Source organism: Protopterus annectens, chromosome 1.part2 (genome assembly GCF_019279795.1).
Source record: "Protopterus annectens isolate FY-2018-M chromosome 1.part2, PAN1.0, whole genome shotgun sequence".
NCBI classification, from domain to species: Eukaryota; Metazoa; Chordata; order Ceratodontiformes; family Protopteridae; genus Protopterus; species Protopterus annectens.
The window spans coordinates 840,714,844-840,732,381 of NC_056727.1; positions in this window are offsets into that span (position 1 = coordinate 840,714,844).

The window sequence follows — 17,538 nt, forward strand, 5'->3', positions numbered from 1 at the left end:
CAGAAATCCATGCAATAGTCATTTTTCCTCAGTGTAACATCATGTCTGGTGAGTCAGACCATAAAGTTTTCTCCTTCAAAATAAAAATAAAACACATGACCTCAGCTAACACTGTAGCAATTTGGAACTATTCTGGGACAAACTTCCATTATTAAGTGATAACTTGACAATATTTCAACCCCCCAGCAAATCCTGAAAACACAGATGCCTATGTGGAACAGTTCACAGAAACTCTGTACTATCATGTTAATAGAAGCATTGAGGCAGCTGTTACCACCAGGAATAAGCTCAGAGAAAAAAACAAAAAAAAAAACAAGCCACCGTGGTGGAATGGGTCTATATTACAACATTGCATGCTCAGAAAAGCGAACAACACATAATCGACACCTCAGAACAGCTATTTTTTTCTTCTGAAACAAAAAAAACCTGTAAAACATTACATAATGTGGAGGGCTTTGCCCCCACACCCCCCTACTTAAATATATAAACTCCGAGATCACACTACAGTGCCAAAAAGGCAAAGTAGCGAAAGAGGCTAAACTAATTCTTTCCCAAGGAAAGAATTCGCTGAAAAGCCCCTTCACTATTGTCTTTTCGCACTTTACAGTTTGACAAAGACGCATTCGACAACATGCGTCTGCAACAGCATAATAGGGAGCCTGGTGGAATCCTAACATAAATTTATGCAACAAAAAGAAGAAAATCATGGGAAAAGTTAGGAAATGCATTGCCTAACTGGATAAAATGTCTCTCATCAATCTAGCCAAACAAAATAGAAGACAAATTAAGTTTGCCAAAGTCAAGTCTGAGGTAAGAATAGCCTCCCAAATCAAGGAAAACCATAAGACTTTCTTTAGCTATATCCACAACCTCAAAGGCAGTGTATAGCAATTTACAGAACTAATAGTAGATGGAGACAGAAGATTTAGCAAATTTACTGGCTGTCAAACTCAACTCCAATTTTACCCCCTCTTCCCCCTGACCACACCTCATTAATTGCCATCAAAAATAAACCCCCAGCTATCACTAGGGAATAGGTCCTAGATGTACTTTCCAAGGTCAAGAACACTACCTCAGTGGGCCCTGTTAATATTCCAGTATATCTCCTAAATATCATGAAGCACAACCTATCAGGACCACAGGAGTCACTTTTCAACCATAGCGCCCAGTCAGGCTTTGTGCCATACAAATGGAGAACTGTAACAGAGACCCCTCTGCAAAAGGATGGGTGAGCTGTGGATCCCAGAAACTACAGACCCATAAGTTTGACTAGTCCCATTTCAAAGCCATGAAAAAATGATCATGAAAATGATAAATAATGAAGTGGGAAACCTTCAGACTCTGGATACAATCCAGTATGATTTTATCAATAGAAGATCATGCCTACTCAGCCTGGTAGTCTTCTTTGGGAAGGTCAATCACCTCAGTTTTGCCAACAGAATAGCATGCCTTCTCAATCTGTGGACTTCTTTGAGAATGTCAACAAGGCAATGCATGAGGGCAAAATGGCCAAAGCATTTGACACAATGCCCCATTTGAACATTGGATAGCAAGCTAGATATCAGATAGGATCCAAGAAGTAAGGATAATAGAATCTACCTTCACAAAAAGACCAGTCACAAGCACAGTCCATCAGGAGTCTGTGATGGGTCCACTCTTTTTTGGCATCTACTTCTCAGAAATCAAGGTCAAAATTAGGGGTTTCTGATTGACCAAGTTTGTTGATGATTACAAACTAGGAACAGTCACAGACCCCCCCAAGATGGTAACATCCTCCTGGAAGGACTACACAGATAAATAACTGATGCCAAAACCATGGTTTAAAATTCAGTGCCAAGAGATGCATAATACTTCTCTTTGGAAATTCAGCTACGCCAACAAGCTACATCATTGATAACATACACCTAAGAGCTGACTCTGTAGTCAGGGATTTGGGATGTTTGTATACAGTAACCTAGCTTTCAACCAAAATGTGCCTAAGGTTAGGAATTCAATCTATTTTGCACATCTCATAAATAAGGATATGGTATTCAGGTCCAACAATATCACCATTCTGTTCTGTTCAGCCCTAATCATACCCATCACTAAATACAATGCTCCCTTTAGTATGTACCTAACCAGCCACATGCAACAATTGGAACATCGACAGAGATTCCTCACAAAAAGAATACAAGACATAAACAACATGTCCTATGTGGAGCCCTATCCCTATGCTTTGTCTCCAGCAGACCGTTAAAGGGTGATCTGTGTAAGGCATACAAGGTATCCTTGGAGCCCACTCTGCTGCACTTTTTGCATATCTGCAAAACAAATAGGCTCAGAACTAGTTGCACAAGAGATGTATACCTTGCCTACAATATAAATGGAACTTCTTGGGGGGGTACAAGTATGTGTCTCAGAGAAGAGTCCATCTCTGGAACAGACGTCACATCCAAATGAAGCAGAGCTCTTCCATAACCACACTCAAGCATAAACTTGTTAGAAAAATATATAATAGTAATATGCATGCTTAGTGCATTCAAGGTTTAAAAGGGTTAATACATTTATTCTGTTCACACTGCATGAATCTACACAGCTATTAGAAACTTAACAAGAGACATTTCATTTCTGCTAATGTCATGAAAATAACAAGAGACATTTCATTTCTGCTAATGTCATGAAACTTAACAAAGAGATAATTCATTTCTGCTTATGCCATGAGAAAGTATGCAGCTGCTAGAAGCTTTGATAAAGAAAACAATAGATGCTTGAAAGTATAAACCATAGTCAGCATTACTTGTACTGAAGCTAGAAATGTACTTTGAATCTAGACAAAATGTAACACATGTATTAGAACTGTACAACTGAAGAATTGAAAAGTTAAGGTGGGCTAAAATAAGCCCAAGGCCAGGTAGTTTTTCTCAAAATGTTTTGCAAGACAGCAAATAATCTGACCAAGTCAGCAATAAGTCTGGTAACATTTTCTGTAGAACATACAGAAAGCTGTGTCTAACTACGTCTGCAATAGAATAGTAACATTTTCTGTGTGACATGAAGAGAACTGTATAAGAATAACATATGGATCACCAAAGAGCCAGACAAATCCTGTGCCTACATGCTTTGTCTCCTTGCTGCAAGTAATAAAGGGTGCCTTGCTTGAACCTAACGTGCATTGGTCTTTGAAGTTTTTTCCTTTTACAGATTGGTCCTTCGGACCGGAACCCTCTCTTCGCCTCGGATCAGATGGCCAGGTGGTTGAAACCTTACGGGGGAGAAACCAAATCGGTTCTTTTTATATGGAAAGTCCTCCGACTGAATTGTCATTCAAAAGAGGCCAGCCACTTTCTGATCTGTGACTGAAGGACAGGTCTCCGCAAATTGGTGATCAATCACGTAGGCTCAGGTAAGGTGAATCTACTTTTTTCTGTTTTCTGTTTTAGATCTGTGTATTGTTTTTGTCAGATTGTATTTTTCTTACAAGTCAGGGACAAAAAAGATGACTGTCTTGTCATAGATCAGGAGAAAGAGAATAGGTAGGCAGTCATTCTGAAGAGACTATAACAAAATCTGTGGTACCACATTAAAAATGAAGAGAAGTTACATAATGATCAAAGGGTAGAACAAAATGGGTAATAATTGCACAAAAAGACCCCAAAATCCACCATTAATGGAAGACGCAAAATATATGCAGTCGCAGAGCGCCGACAATATTAGATATTATTCAAAATGGGTTAATAAATACGAATTTGACAGAAAATTAGAAAAATCCTCGCTTATCAAACTTATCAAACAGCTCAAAAATGATTCCAAAGGTCGGGTAAAAAAGCAACGTCGATTAGGAATTCCTCAGGCACACAGGTGGCTGGAGGAAGTAAACTGTAGGGAAAAAAAAAAACAAAGAATCAAAAGCAATGATTTTAGATAAGGAGGATAATAACTTAGTAATAGCATCAGCACCTCCGCCTCCCTTACCAGAATATGAAGCAAGTGAACAGGTTAGTCCACCCCCACTATATCCTGTGGTCACTGAAGATAGAGATATTGTGAAACTAAAACTGACTAAAATTAGAGATCCCATTGGGACCAGGTCCCGAACAAAGGCAGGTAACTCAGAAGAAGGCATCAAGTTATGGCAAATAGTTAAGAATTCACGATCTATAGGAGAAGAAGAAGAAATATGCCCGCTTATAGAAGTACCCAATCCACAGGCAGGTCAAGACAATCAGGACCCAACTATTTTAGTGTATAGACCTTGGACTCCGGAAGATATCCGGAAAGCCACTAAGGGAATTCCCCATCCAAAGGTTAATTTTAGAAAATTCTCAGAAGATTTACAAGGAATGAGGTTGAGTTATAACTTAAATGGAGAGGAAATAGAAAAAGTAGTTAGACAAATTGTAGGGCCAGATTAATACATGATTAGTGGGAACTGGAATCCCTGTGACGCTGCACAAAGACCCCTCCCACATAGCAGCGCAGAATTATACACCAGGGTAAAAGGTCTTACAGACCGCATCTCTGAAAAATTGGAAACCTAGGGCAGACTGGACTTGCATTAATCAATGCATTCAACAAGAAGGTGAAACAATTGACCGGTATTATACCAGATTGTTAGAATATTTTAATAACCACTGTGGAATGCAGGTTCCTGAAGATCAAACACACGATTCCCCATATGAACAGCAGTTAAAGAATGCATTTTTAAAGGGCAGTAGTGCACCTATAAGCAGTTTTATTACAAACCACATAGTAGACCATCGTACAAGCAGGTTACAATCATTACTTGAATATGCTAGGCATGCCGAAAGGCATTTTAATAGCAAAAAGAAAAAGAAAGCCCAAGTATTTTCAGTAGAAGATGGAGCAGAAGTTTATGTAGTACAGTCTGGGAAAAAGGGCAAGAAAAACGCTCAGGGAAACAAACAATCTGATCAGCGATCAGAGGACTTTGAAGGGTGAAAGAAAAGGGGAGAATGTTTTAAATGTGGTAAAAAGGGACATTTGGCAAGGGATTGCAAGAAAAATAAGAAGGCAACAACAGAAGACAAGGAGGGTGAGGACTGACTATATGGTAGTCAAGAATCACTAGAAGGGGCTAGTGAAGAAAGAACAAATAAGAATGTGATAGAGGGAGTAGAGGAAGTGCAGGAAGTTAGTGACAATGAAGAAAATGAAATATTAGACCTAGCTTTATTGAGCTTGGAGCTCTATTTAGCAGACACGAAACCAGAAGTTACACTATTGGTAGAAGGGAGGGAGGTCAAATTTTTGTGTGACTCAGGGGCATCACGAACCCTGATACACCCCTCCAAACTACCAGAAAACACAGAGTCACCTGATTACATACTGGTCAAAGCAGCTAATGGACAGCTGTATCGGGAGCCTCTCTCCCGTAACATTGCAATAACTGATCCAGTTTCAGGATTGACAGAGACAAGCAAAATTGTAGCTTCTGCAAAATGCCCCGTAAACCTCTTGGGCAGAGATCTTATGCAGCTATTTGGTATAGCAGTAGTCCCAACCATACAGGGTATGGAAGCACAGTGACAAACTAACACTTTTGTAGTGCAATCGGAGGGTGAAATGTTTTATTGGTACAGCCAGGACTTGGTTACGACTGGTCCAGGGACTGTGACCAAAGAGTTAATGAATGTAGCCATCAATAAGTTCCCCTCCCTTGACATTGATAAGCAACACCTGTTGTACTGTACCCTGTATTATTGTAACACACCAGGACCTGATAAGGAATATGAGCAAGAATTATTTAAGAATCATGCAAACAGATTGATATTGCATAACCTGTACTGAGACACAGAAGAGAACAGCATAGCCAGCTGTACATTGCCTCAGGAGTTCTTTGCACTTTATAAATCTAATCAATTACCACATGTTAGCTTAACCAAAAACAGAAATATAGAATGGGCAGACCTAGGAGAAAAAGTCACTAGATGGGAGAAACAGAACTAGAACTGTCAGAACAGGGAATACAAGTACAAAAATTGAATTGGATAACTCAGACCAACCCAGCTGTGCACTTGCAGTCTAATGAGGACAGCTGATTGACACTCCTGTTAAAGGAGGAAGAGAATGCCTTATGAAACATACCAGAGACTCTCTGGTCAACAGGGAAATCAGATGTAGGACTCATTCGTACAGTGGGACCAGTTACTATCACGCCAAACTCAGCATTCAGACCACAAAAAAGACAGTATCCCTTAAGAAAAGATGCAGAGGCAGGGATAAAGCCTATTATAGCACCCTTACTTAAATGAGGGATACTAGTATAATCTCCCGATTCACCATGTAACACACCCTTATTTCCAGTTAAAAAGGCCAATGGAGAATGGCGTATGGTCCAGGATTTACAAGCCGTAAATGATGCAGTAATACCAAGGGCACCCATGGTGCCAGATCCACACACCCTGTTGAATGAGTTGAAACCGCAACAAAAGTATTTTTCTGTGGTAGACATCAGCAACACATTCTTTTCGATACCGATACACCCTGATAGCCAGTATTGGTTTGCATTTACATTTCAGGGGAAAAGGTATACATATACATGACTACCACAAGGATATTGTGAAAGTCCAATGATATTCTCACAAGAAATGGCAAGCAACTTGGCGGGATTCATCCCACCAAGAGGCAGTCAGATTTTACTTTATGTTGATGACATCTTGCTGGCAGCCCCCACCCAGCAGGATTGTAGAGACGATACCATAGCACTTCTGAGATTTTTAGCCGCTGAGGGACATAAGGTAAATAAAAATAAACTGCAGCTTTGGAAAAAACAAGTCAAATACCTAGGATATGTAATATCCAAGGAAGGTAGAACGTTAGATGAGGACAGAAAAATAGCAATTTTGCAAGCACCAAAACCCACTACCAAGAAGGAAATTATGTCCTTCCTGGGTACAACTAATTTTTGCCGGAGCTGGATTCCAAACTATGCCTTGGAATCTGCACCTCTGACTGACCTTATATATAAGAAGCCTATGGCAGTGCAGGATTTGTTACAATGGACACCAGAGGCAGAATCTGCCTTCTGTAAACTAAAGCAGTTAATAGAGTCCTCATTAGTTCTGGGATTGCCAAACTATCATAAACGTTTTTTCAAAACTGTAGATTGTAAGCAAGGTTACATGACATCAGTGTTAACACAACAGCATGGGGTAAGCAACACCCCATTGCTTACTACTCATCACAACTAGACCCAGTGGTACGGTCCTTACCCCACTGTATACAAGCAGTAGTTGCAGCTGCAATGGCAGTACAGGCTTCAGCCTCAGTAGTCTTGTTCCACCCTCTCACTTTGAGAGTACCTCATGTAGTCGTGATTATTTTACTACAAGAAAAGGTGGCATATCTTTCCCCTGCTAGGCATCTTTCCTGTATGACTATATTATTGAGCCAACCTCATATGACAATTGAATGATGCACGACTTTAAACCCTTCTACTCTGCTCCCGACCCCTGCAGATGGCACACTGCACCGCTGCCTGCAGGTAATTGAGCAAAAGACACTACCTAGAAAAGATCTCATGGATGTCCCTTGGATGATACCATGGTGACATACTACATGGATGGCTTGTGCAAAAGGGGTCCTGCAGGACAGAACCTAGTAGGATATGCAGTAGTGTCTGATACTGAGATTATAGAAGCAAAACCTTTACCACACAACTTATCTGCACAGGCAGCAGAATTGATTGCCCTGACACAGGCATGTACCTTAGCAAAGGGTAAATGTCTAAACATTTTTACTGACAACCAGTACGCTTTTTCTACTGTACATGTTTTTGTGCAACTGTGGAAAAACCGGGGAATGATAACATCTACTGGCAAACCTATAAATCATGCACAGTTTATTTTAGATATTTTAGAATCCATTCAGTTACCTCAGAAAGTAGCCATTTGTAAATGTACAGCTCACACCAAGCAAAAAGATAGGATTTCAAAAGGTAATGCGAGAGCTGATACAGCTGCAAAACAAGCAGCCACAGAAGTACTTCTTTTAAATGAGGAATTACAACCCTCTGAAACTTTAGATCTAGATATGTTAAAAACAATGCAGACACTCACTACGCAGGCTGAAAAACAGCAATGGATAAAACGAGGAGCAATCCTCGAAAAGGGGCTGTACATCTCTAGAGAGGGAAAACCGATACTACCCTCTAATTTGTTTCACTATGCAACTTTGTTGAGCCATGGGCAGTGCCATGTCTCAACAGGGGGGATGGTACAGCTGGTGAACCAGGTGTTCACAACGTATGGATTTACAAACTACTCTAAAAAATTTTGTTTGATGTGTCAGATTTGTAACAAACATAATGCACAGGGGGCGATAAAGCCCAAGGAAGGGAGTTTCCCTACACCACCATATCCATTTCACACTATCTGTATGGATTTCATAGAATTGAACAAATGTGAAAATAAAAAGTATTGTCTTGTCATTGTAGATATGTTTTCCAGATGGGTGGAAGCCTTTCCAACCAAAAATCCAGATGCAGCTACGGTGGCAAAAGTACTTGTCAAGGAAATCATTCCTAGGTTTGGTATTCTGGAAAGAATCTACAGTGACAATGGTACACACTTTGTAAATCAAACCATACAGCAGTTGAGTAAGCATTTTGGTATTTCTTTAAAAATCATTGTGCATACCATCCGCAATCTGCAGGGCTAGTTGAAAGGCATAATGGTATACTAAAAAACAAACTGAGAAAATTAATAGCTGAGACAGGAAAAACTTGGTCGTACTGTTTACCCCTGGCACTGTTGAGCATGAGAACTGTCCCTACAGCAAAAGGATTGACTCTTTTTGAAAAACTATTTGGAAGGGCTTATTATACACCCCAGTGGAAACTTCTCATGTCATCAGACCAGGAAGCTGATTTCACACTAGCTGAATATATGAAAAAGTTGTTGAGTTGTAAACATCCGTTGCAGTCAAATTCTGTTTCAGATAGAAAACAAACCGAAACATCAGAAGTAGCAGTGATACCAGGAGACTGGGTGTGGATCAAAATCATCAAGCAGAAAAATTGGGCATCGCCAAGGTGGGAAGGTCCCTACCAGGTGCTTCTTTCGACACCCACTGCAGTCAAGATAGCAGAACGAGCTTCGTGGATACACCTGATGCACTGCAAGCTGGTTAAGAACTTTGAGTTGGACAAAAATCTTACCTCTCCATCGGGGCCCTCAGCACAAAGTCTGTCTAAAAATGGGGGGGGGGTCAGATCAATAGGACTGATCTGTCTCAACCCCAGTGAAGAAACCATCGGTGCTAAAGGTCCTATTAGGGCAGAGAGTAAGAGCACGTGTCCAAAGTAAAGATGACGGAATCCAGTAAGATCCAAATACACCTACTTGGGAGAGTCAGAGAAAACAAAAATGCAGAACAACCATTTCCTCAAAAGTATTACATAACCATCTTGTTGACTGTACTAGTGACAATAATCTTTTTGTTGTGGTCATTCCTTTTCTCAGCCACACAAATTGAACTGAACAAGCGTGCAGAGTGGCACCCGAACTTTAACACTTACCAGGCAATCAAATATGTGTATGCTGAAACCTTCAATGTTTCGAATTTCTGGATTTGCACAGCTTTACCAACAGCATATGGGGGGTTACTGTTAACTTCAGTTCCCCTAGGAGCCAACAAGACCTGGGAAAACCTAATTTATGATACATCAGATGTGACATCACAAGATAAAGTAGCATTGCACTTGTCTGTTCGACAGAAGGGAACTGTGTGTTTTCACAAGAATGATACAGTTAAGGTGGGTTGGAGCAATTGCAATGTGACTGTTCTCTATAGATGCCACACTAAACGTGATAACATCAGATCCTATTGCAACACGAGCTATGATACATTTGTTGAACTGATGCATAGGACAGTTGAAGAAGTAAAACATAATGCTGACCTCTATAGACAACTGTCTATAATCGACAAAAAAATGTTTCATGCAGAGCCAGGGCATAGTAAAGTTACTACTAAAGTAGAAGATTGTTACTTTATATGCAGTGGAAAAGCATATAAATGGCTACCTGAGAATTGGTCCGGCAGTTGTTTTTTGGGGTACCTGGTTCCGGCCATACGACACACAGCAGTTTTACCTCAAGGGAAAATTTGGAATGTTCGAGAAATCAAGAAGCCTGTCAATCCAGTGGGGCAAATCAATGCATGCTGGAAAAAACATCATGCTGTGGGCTTAAGGAGCAATGGACTGTCACACATGGACTTGAGTGATACTGTTATATCATGTGCAGGTGTACTGCCAGCATATGGAGCAACAACATCAATCTGGGAACTGAGAAAATTGTCTAAGCTTCTCAAAATAATGAGCAATGCAACCTTTTCTGCCCTAGAACTGGTGACTGATGAACTGACTGCCATGAGAACAGTGGTGCTTCAAAATCGCATGGCTCTTGACTTTACCCTAGCAGCAAGAGGAGGTACGTGCGCTATAATCCAGGAGGAGTGCTGTTCGTATATTCTTGACCACAAACACGAGATAGACAACCATCTTGAGGTAATTCAGCAGGTGTCAGCCTTGACCAAACCAGGACCAAATCCATTGAAGGACTTTTTCCAGAAATTGCTTGGGGGTGGGGCAGCATCATGATAAACATTCTGATTGCCATCTGTGTAGGAATAATCCTACTGGTGGTATTTGTGTGCTGCTGTATCCCCTGCATAAAAAGTCTGATTAAAAGTTTTATAGACATTTCAGTTTCAGAAACCTTATACCAAGGTGCTGAACTTGAAGAATTGCTAAAAAACTGAAAATGCTTTCATGACCTTAAACTGAATGACTCTCTTAACTGCAAATCCTGAGCAGGAAGAGGTTAGGGGAAGAAAAAAATGTTTATGCTTATCTTGAAAGTAGAATAAAAGTATTAAAAGGGGGGAAATGTTAGAAAAATATATAATAGTAATATGCATGCTTAGTGCATTCAAGGTTTAAAAGGGTTAATACATTTATTCTGTTCACACTGCATGAATCTTCACAGCTATTAGAAACTTAACAAGAGACATTTCATTTCTGCTAATGTCATGAAAATAACAAGAGACATTTCATTTCTGCTAATGTCATGAAACTTAATAAAGAGATATTTCATTTCTGCTTATGCCATGAGAAAGTATGCAGCTACTAGAAGCTTTGATAAAGAAAACAATAGATGCTTGAAAGTATAAACCATAGTCAGCATTACTTGTACTAAAGCTAGAAATGTACCTTGAATCTAGACAAAATGTAACACATGTATTAGAACTGTACAACTGAAGAATTGAAAAGTTAAGGTGGGCTAAAATAAGCCCAAGGCCAGGTTGTTTTTCTCAAAATGTTTTACAAGACAGCAAATAATCTGACCAAGTCAGCAGTAAGTCTGGTAACATTTTCTGTAGAACATACAGAAAGCTGTGTCTAACTACGTCAGCAATAGAATAGTAACATTTTCTGTGTGACATGAAGAGAACTGTATAAGAATAACATATGGATCACCAAAGAGCCAGACAAATCCTGTACCTACATGCTTTGTCTCCTTGCTGCAAGTAATAAAGGGTACCTTGCTTGAACCTAACGTGCATTGGTCTTTGAAGTTTTTTCCTTTTACAAACTGGACCAGTGGATGGGAAATCATAAATTTACCCCGGTCTGGCACCTATGTCTCTAATGGATCGAGGCAGCTGCACATGCTTGACCAACCATGCTTACATTTAACCATTAAAATATAACCCTAAAAACTGTAGGGTACCAAAGGAAAAAAAAAAAACTTGCTGGATACATTTATAAAATTTGTCTAGGCTTGTAAAGGCCCTTATTTATTTATTTATGTATTGACATTTGTTAACCGGGTTTGTCCAACTGGGCTTGTGGCCCATTTTCAGTGGAGATCCGAGGAGAAAAGCTTCAGTAGTACATTTTAAAACAAGTACAATTTTAAACAATATTGATATAATAGCAGTTATAGCAAAATGATTCACATATGTTGGGTTACATGCATAAAGTTAAAGTTGCATTAAAAAGAAGCTAAGTCACAATTTTACATTGATATAGTTCAATAGGTCAACAATAAACATTTTTTGTTTATATAAAATTATGCAAATGCATAGTAGACACACTGGAGAGAGAGGTGGAATGAGGTACTAAGTATGGTCTTTTTGAGGGTACATAAAGGGAAGGAAGACTAGGTAGGGTCATGGCAAGGGCATGTTCTGGAATTGAGAAAATAAGCTTTTAGTTCATTTTTAAAGTGTGACGTGTGGGAGATTGAACGTAAGTCAAGGAGAAGTTTGTTCCAAGCATGGGCAAGGGAGTGTTTGTAGAGTAGTTGTTGTCATTAGCCTAGTATATTGATTAACCTATGAATCTAAGTCCTGAAGGATATTATAAATCAGGTCTTTGTGTGTTTTATACCTGAATGTTCAAGTGCAATTCCCTGAAGATATTGCTAACAAATGTGAAAGGTGAGGAAATCGAGATATGGCTTGTTATACACAGATCTTTATGAAGAGTTTTACTAGCATTTCACAGTAACAGTTCAAGATGTCACTTTATGTTCATTTTCATTATGCCTGTATGAGAATTTCAATATATGTCAAGAATATATCACATTAAAAGACAAAAAGCAATATATGAGCAAGACAAATACCAGCTCTAAAAATTCATTCTATATTCCTGTTTCATTCCGCAGAATTATTGTGGTCTTATTTTGTATACCTCAAGGAGAGAAGATTTTTTCTGCCTTTGTTCTTTCTGTCATTGGTGGACTCTACAAAGATTACTGTCAGCAAGAGATCTGATCTGTTTCATAGCTGAATGCCACCTAATGGTTGCAGAAGCTAAGATTTAGGCGCTCTCCAAACTGACACAGTCAGATTATTGACGCTGGATTCTGTTGCAAGGATGATTATTGCAAAACCTAATTACGGTTGTTTATGCATGTCTTTGGGTGCTTGCTGATGAGAATGAGGATGATAAAGAATTGCTGAGGAGATAGACTCTGCCATTACACAGAAATTGCTGCAGCATACCTGTTGCTTTTTCTGTCAAACCATGTAGATTTAAACATGTCATTTGTCATCTTTAATCTTTATTGGCTTTCTTTTTTCTCAAACATTTGAAGACAAACATCAGGAGCACCATTTATTGTATTAGCAAACTAAGAAAGACAGCATAGTGAAAATCTTGATTTCCAGTAGAATGATTTACTCCTACCCCTGCTTTTGTTCCCACTTTGGTTTTACTGTTCAGATATGTGGGCATTATTCATACACATTGATCACTTCATGCTGATCTAATGACAGTACTTCTTGCAAACTGACTCAGAGTGTATACAATTCGCAACAATAAGCCAAAGGTGTTAATATCACTCAAAAGATGTTTACATCTGACCCAGCTGTGGTGATTTTTTACTTATTCAATCCTGTGAGGCTCAACATTCTTGATATTTAACCTTAAGGTGAACAGACTACAGTCTTTACATCTCAGTGAACTTGATTTTCCTGAACTGTGAGCATTACCTATGCTTTATCACTACAGGCCTTACAACAACACAGTGGTGGTATTAACAGGTAATTGTTTTGTTGACAATACAGAAACCCTAGTTCTTTGTGTATAGTGGCTATGAAAATAGTTGCCTTGTCTATTTATCTTTGAAAATCTGCCTCCAAGATTCTAAGGAGTGATGCCATTACAGAAACCCTAGTCCTTTGTGTATAGTGGCTATGAAAATAGTTGCCTTTCCTATTTATCTTTGAAAATCTGCTTCCAAGATTCTAAGGAGTGATGCAACATTCTATCAACTCTGGTAATCTGGGTTTGCAATGCAGAAGTTAAGATCATGGCCACTTTGTCCTTCTTTGAAAGTGCTGAAATCTGGACTAGTGGATTACTGTTTCTCTTTGTTCTACTAATCTGGCCTGCCTGCTAAACAGACATTTTCTAGGAAACTGCCATTTAATCAGATCCAGCAATATCTATCCATTCTTCTTGAGTTTCTAAAGTCAAATATCAGTTTTATCAAAGCTGCACATACACATTGGGCAGGATTCACGATGGCTTGCATGGAGTCTAAGAGTAGTGTAAGACTCCATGCAGCCATAGCGATCCAGGAACAGCCTGTATTTGCGTGTAAGAGAGCACCTAAAACGTCTCTTACACGGACAGGGCGTGGATATTCTAATTACCTCACTTGCAGCCAAAAGGCATGCAAATGAGGTAATTTAGCGATCCAGGAAGCAGAAACCTGCTCGCAGAAGCCAGTTATTCAGAGAAATGTACTCAGTTGACAACTGAGTACCGTTCTGCAAATAACACAATGGAGCCTTGTCAGTTCCAAATAAAGGTTGCATATGTTCCAGACAGCATGCCAATGGCCAAATATGTGGCCACTGGCAACGTACCCCGATGCAAAAATGAAATAAAAATGTTTTTTTTTTTCAGGGATCGCCGATGTTTAAATGCAGCACAGCGCTGCGCAAACAGGCTGCGCTATAAAAAACAGAAAAATAAAAATTTAAAACCGACAAACATGGGTTTTATGCAAAGCATGAATTTACAATGTAAGGGAATAGCAGGCTGAAAACAACATGGCCACCGAGTAGGGGTTGCTAAGGGGGGAAGCTGAGTGTAAGACATGTAACTAAGCATTAGTAGGCAATCCTATGTAAATGAGTGGTAGGATAGTGAATCACACTGTAACATAGCAAATGAGCAAATTCCCTGGAGTGTAGGAGTAGGATAAGGGGGAGTAACAGAGTAGGAGATAGGTGACATCACAGGGGGTATGTATGAAAGAAATTAAGCTCATTGGAGCACAGTGGCATGTGAAAGATGTCAGTGACACATCATGGAAAGAGGAGTGTCAACAAGTAGTCATGGGAAAGCCAAGAAATGGAAGGTGTACACTATGGATAACACCAAAGTTTCTTGCTGGCTGTGCATGCGCACGTGTGCGCGCCTGGATGCGTGAGTAAGCTAGAGTAAGCATGTAGGAGCCTGTTTAAAGACCTGTAAGCTTGTTTGTGCTGGTGTGCATGTGGTTTAACCTGAATAAGCAGATTCTAGTCTGTCTAAGCATGTGTGCGTGCATGTGCGCTGTGGCGTGTTTCTTTTGCAGCTTGTATGCTCGTCCGGCCTCCCCTGAGTGAAACAGAAAGGAAAAAGGAAGCAGAAGAAATAGTAGGAAGCTAGCAGGAATACTGGCAGAGCTAGCAGGTGAAAACAACTGTCAGAAGCTAAGGGCAATTACACAGGCAGAACAGGTCCAGCCCAGCACTTAAAGCTCTGCAAACAACAGTGCAGTATGTTTCTCTCAAGAGACACTGCAAAAGAGCAGTAAGCTATCGCTAGAAGTGAAAAACTGAAAAAGCTTCACTTCAGGCCAAAAATGCTAGGGGCTTGCCATAGCTGTTATAAGGAGACATATACGCAACATGCTTTGAAGGTGGTGACTATGCAAAATGCTGCTGGACAACCACAGTGAGGAGAGACTAAGAAGAGTGTAAGCAGGCCCAGGGTCACTACCAGGGTTACATGAGCTGGAGATAGTGGAGTGCTATAGAGTGGACAGAGACCTCCTACAGCAATTGAAAGAGCTGTGCAGGCCACGCCTCACACGGAGAACCCATTATCACAGAGGGGAAACCCATCCCAGTGGAAACCAAGGTATGTGTTGACCTAAGAATACTAAAGCGCAACTGGTACCTTCCAGAGACCAACTGGTGATATGATGGGGGATATCACAGGCATCAGCATCCAGGGTACTGCACCAGTTCCTGGATGCCATGCTGTCAGCACATGTCAGTGATCATGTATATTTCCCCAATTCCTGTGAGGTATTGGCCAGCACATGCGCGCCTTCTTCCAGCAAATAGTGGAATACCCCTGAGTGTAGTGGTGCAACAGACTGCACGCATATCGCATCAAAGCACCAGCTGGTGAATGGGTAGGGCCCGTAACCACAAGGGCTTCCCCTCCATCAACTGCCAGGTTGTGTGTGATGCCCAGGGCATAATAATGAATGTGTGTGCTAGGTTGCCCTGGAAGCTACCATGATTCCTATATCTGGCATTTGGACGTAGCTGTACCAGACATTTGCCAATGGGGACATCCCACATGGTCACTTAGTGGGGATGCTGGCTGGTTGAACACACTGGGAGCCATAGCTGATGACACACCCATCAAAAATGCACACACACCTGAACAAGAACGTACCATAATAGAGGCACATGCACAAACACGAGGAAATGTAATCGAAGGCGTGTGTTTGGGTTTGCTCAAAGAGTCATGGTTCCAGTGCCTGGACACATCTGGTGGAGCTGCTTGCAGTACTCACCAACTACATGCACACAAATTGTCATGGTATGTGCTATGCTGGCATAATATTATTCTGCAAAACAGCTGCAGCAGGACCAGCATAGGGCTGGGCCAAACAGCCCCCACCATTGCCAAGGCCATCACAGGCAGCAGCGTGACCTCGGAGGAGGAACAACCCTGAGCCTCGCCCCAGTAGGCAGAAGGAGGTGTGCCCAGTATGCCTTGGCCCTTGGCAAAGAGGCAACACATAGCACATACACTGGCTCAGTAGAAACCCTGGAACGATGAATACCTCTCGACCTCACACATATAGGTAAAAAAGGGATGCCTAAGTTGACGCAACCTCCAAGCTTTCAAACATGTACAGGGAGTGTGTGTGGCGCATCCAACATAGACAAGCTCCAGCAGCACCACCTGAGGCATGATTGCTGCCGCGTGTTAAGCCAAATGTAACACCATGTAGTATATGCAAAACTTGATGACCTCTGACTAACATCCTACTCTCACCAAGCATAGATGCCAATATGAAGACAAGATGATCAATTACAATAATTAAGCTTAAGTATTGCTTTTTTAGTCAAAGGGGATCCAATGCCCACTGGCCTGGGATATTATGCTGAGCAAAGACACGATGCTCCACCCGGCTATGGATGGCTTGCATCTATCACCCCGGCCTTTTGGATACTGGCAAAGGCCATTGTCACCCCCACCATGCCTTGAATAGGGTAAGGTTCAAAACACAAACAATGTAGCTCCATAGGTATCACAAGGGATAAGAACCTAGAAGTAATGTTACCCAATGCCAGAAGTCTAAACTGCGTAAGATGCAGCGCAGTCCAAACTCTCCTCAGCATGGAGAACAAGTTGATATCCCTTGTAACAGAAACCTGGGTCAAGGCTCACAAGAGCACCCCTAACACTGGGCCAGGTTACAGACCTCATGGGCGCTCATGCTTTACAGCCTCAAACATGGAAACGTTACCTAAAGGAGGGTGACTATCAATAATTGTCAAGTATAACCACACCTCCAGGTTGGTCTCACAGCAAGAAGCAGCATGGACTATCCACGGGCAAGTAACAGTGGCTAAAACTGCCTCCCAGTTAATAGCCTGCTAAAGACCACCCTCCTAACTCCAGGAACCGCACTTGGCCTTGAACACAGAAATATCAAGGTTCCCTTTTCTTCCAAACAAACATTATTTTTGGGTCGACTGAAAATACCAAACATAAGACTGGGAAAG